Here is a 3,992-nt window from a genome sequence, read left to right as displayed (position 1 = left end):
AGGCAAGGCGAGGGTAAGACGAGGCAAGGTAAGGCGGCTCAGCGTCGACGATAAATACGGGTTCACCAAGCGGCTCCCGCGTGGTTGGGCGGTATTGAATTTTGCTCGTAGCAACATACGTTCGCGGTTTCGCGGCGGCATCGATACACACACGCGGCAGTAAATTTGATCGGGGCCAATGACGAGTTATTGGAATACGCGGGATATCGCATTCTCTCATCTCTCCCCTATTTGCGTAATTAAATCCGCGCGCGTTGCGCGCCGGAAATGTTGTAAGTTGCTCTTTCGCCGTTAGAATATTAATTTAATTCTGCCCGCTCGCCCTCAATTATCTCCTCCGTTTCGCAACGGTCGACACAACGAATGATCCCATAAAAACTAATTTCCGCGCGAGAGCACTGATTAGCGTTTTGTTTCTTGCGACGACGGGACGCGTTTAAGTCCTATTGCGCAACGATGTAATGTAATGAGAATGGCGGAGATCCATGGAAGCGATAGAAGGACTCCGCGCGTGTGAAGATCGTAAGGACGTTAAGACGCTGAGAAAGAAAAAAATTGCGACATGCTAACACCGTCATGGACGCGATAATGCCCGCTTAGGAATGATTACACCGACGACCCAGCACGAGACATATATACGCGAGCCGTATGCGTGTAAGATACTCGAGTTAAATGTACATGATATTAAATTTCGCGTAGTTACACATGTCATAAAAACTAGAGCATGACCTCACTATGCGGACATAAATGAAGGAAATTTTGCATAAAATTCTAAAAAACCTATTAAAAAAAAAAAAAAACAATATTTCGAGTAATTTGTTCGTTGCAGAAGGCTCCGTGCGCTAAGCTCACAAATAATTAAATTGAAATTCGTCCTGATTAATTCGATAGCGATAAATGTCCATGACGAATTAAAAAGAATAACTCTGATAAAGCATTTGTTGCGTTGTAAGCAATAAATTTTACTTTTGGTACATTTGAATTAATATTTTCCATGACATTTATCGCAGCGTGGCTGTGAATCGAGTGGCGGGAGTGCAACCGCCAGTTTCCGACAATATTGTCATCGGAATGAGTTTCGATCGGGGAAGAGGGGACATGCATTTTAACGAATTTTGATATTGAATCTACGTCCAAAGCAATAAATATTCCGCTTGTTCATTACTCGGCAATATTTTGCGTGAATAAATGATTAACGTATATATGGGAAATCCAATTCTTCTTCAATTTACATTTAGCATCGATTTGCTTTGAAACCCGATTGAGATATGGCGTTCGCCGTTATACGTCCATCTTCACTTGATTCCCGTTTTCATTAGGAGCTATGTATTAATCTCGCTGATAGTAGCGCAGCCGTTGGATCGAGTTATCCTGCGCTCGGTTATAGCACGATCCGGCGAAACAATTCGCTTATCAGGAGACGGCAACCGGAGGGGATTGGTAGACCGTCGTCGGTGCCGGTCCGCGCCGCGTCACGACGAATCTATTCGGTTGTTACAGCTGTCGAAACTATGAAATTCAATGCGGCGAATTTGCATGCTAATCCGCGCGGCATAAACCCGGCATCCGTGTACCTTGCATCCGGATGTGTCTAAGTTGTAATTCAATAAAGACGGCAGTGCCGCCGGTTGTAACGCTGTGACTCGGTTAACTCGCGTTGCTAACGACTTTAACAACGCACACACGATCAATCTCCGGCGCGCGGGCGTCCGTGTTCGTGTGCGTGCGCGTGCGCGTGTGCGTGTGCGTGCATCCCACCCCCCTGTGAGCGTGACGAAAATTTTCAGCTAGTAATGTTAGGCACTTGGAAACTATGCTGGAAATTGTTCCACTGCTATGGCACCCGCCGCTCGGATGAGCGGATGAAATCTCCTTGTCTAATGGCCTCGAAGAACAACGGGCGTTTTCAGCGCTATAAACTGCAAACGTAACGATCCGTGATGTTAGAGCGATGATTTACGTACGGACACCGTTGTCGCAACTTATACCGTTGCAAAATCGAAATTATTGTGAGTAACAGTTCGATAATATCGCGACTGATATAGTTGAGCTGTTTGAATATCGTATAATATCGTAACAGCATAATTTTATCAATTAAAACCAGGAATCTTAATGCAATGTCGTAGTTAATGTCGTAGTTATTAAATTATAGACTCTCAAAATCATATAAATATATATACCTTTAAATGTATACCAATTTATCATTTTTTATTGATTTTCGCAAGCGATTAATTTTCAATGTTCAGCTAGTTTTCTCTTTTGGTTTCTTACGTAGCACACTCTGGTCAGCTGACTGCTAACAACTAAGTTTAATTGCAAATTCTCAAATCCTCCCTTCAACGCTATTAAAATATTGCACGGCGCTTGTGAAATGCTCTGTATAAATAGGATATGAGCAAATAAATGGATAAATATATGTTTCGTTTGTACGTAAACTCGCTTGATTGCACGATATAATTAAAGTCATACGCTACGAGCGAAGTTTTGCACTCCCGTGTAGTCTCGGAACGCTTGATCGATAGTCGCGTCGACGTCCAAGTCGAATTTCTCACGCGCGAATCGCACGTACGCCCGCCCGCCGCCGACGTTCATATGCTCTGGAAACGAGGCAACGATTGCGATGATTCATCTATCACGCTACGCTCGCGCTCGTATTATAACTCCTGTACGGCACGATAAAGCTCATCCCGGTAGTCCGCCTTATGGCATACCGACAGAATTCCATTTAACGTTAAAGGTCTGGCCGAGGGAAAACATTGCCGTGGCGCGCGCGGAGAAGCGAGATAGTCGGCCTGAATTATGCTTTCCACCAGGCAACGCGGGCTCGAGCGATAAGCAATTGTAAGAATTATAATAGCACCTAATAAATAAATTTAGATAACGCGCAATACTTCGTCGCGCGCACCGCGATGTATCCGAGAAGGGTCCATCGGCTATCTCCGAAAAATGGAAGATCATATTTTTCCTTTCGCGAGCCGCATTCGGAGGCTAATAAATGAATTCGCGCACCGCGATATTTCAGAGCCGATACCGCCGCGCAACGCGGCCGACGTATCGCGAGAAATAAGTTTTCCGCAAATTAATTCTGCATGCGAGATATTTTTTAAATACAGTATACTGTATATATACGATTTTTTTCTAATTTAAGGGCACGATTCTTGCATAGTATAACCGATAAGAAACTATAAATTATACAATTTATCTTATTATCTGAATTTATACTGTATAGCAAAATTATATTTCCAACTATTACAAACTTGAATTTAACTCGAATTTCAATGAATAAAAACAGAAAAGGACGTCGAACCTGTTCTCGTATCTCTGTGCAAAGCTAAGGAACTTGATTTTAATGCAAACATTTAATTCTTATCTTCTAGATCATTGCGAGAAACGTTTAAAGAAGGTTTAACACTCTTAACATGTGACTTCGTTAACATTCTCGCCGTTTTTGCGTCATCAGCGTTTCGAAGTTTCTAGACGGTTTACCGCGAGTTAAATTATTTCAGATTTTTATCACCGGGATATAAACCTCTCCGCGAAGACGACGTCCGCTCGTGAGAATCAGCTCGGCCGGTATCAACCCCGCGCAACTTGCTTCAGGAAATTTGAGATAGGATGACAGTAAAACGGCAATGAAATGTCTTTGAAATAAAAGCCAAAGGATACGCGTTCGGTGGCGGTTTACGAGTGAACGCGAACGTATCAGAGACGCGTTCTCGTCACCAGCGACCTCGCCGTCCGGCCAATGTAATTTCCGAAGGCTTTGATCTTCGATTTTTCCAACGAGAGTCACCGCGCGAGAGTTGACTCTCCGCGCTGTTCGCCTTTTGTGCACACATGCCAGCTTGCACCCCGAGTAATTTCGATCGCGTGTTCGGTCCATTATGGATAGTGTTGGCCGAGAGACCGAGAGAGAGCGAGAGAGAGAGCGAGAGCGAGAGAGAGAGAGAGAGAGAGAGAGAGAGAGAGAGAGAGAGAGAGAGAGAGAGAAA

Source organism: Temnothorax curvispinosus, unplaced genomic scaffold (genome assembly GCF_003070985.1).
Source record: "Temnothorax curvispinosus isolate PA1 unplaced genomic scaffold, ASM307098v1 QBEX01005011.1, whole genome shotgun sequence".
NCBI lineage: Eukaryota > Metazoa > Arthropoda > Insecta > Hymenoptera > Formicidae > Temnothorax > Temnothorax curvispinosus.
The sequence above is the reverse complement of the archived record's forward strand: the minus strand, read 5'-3'. Positions refer to the sequence as shown.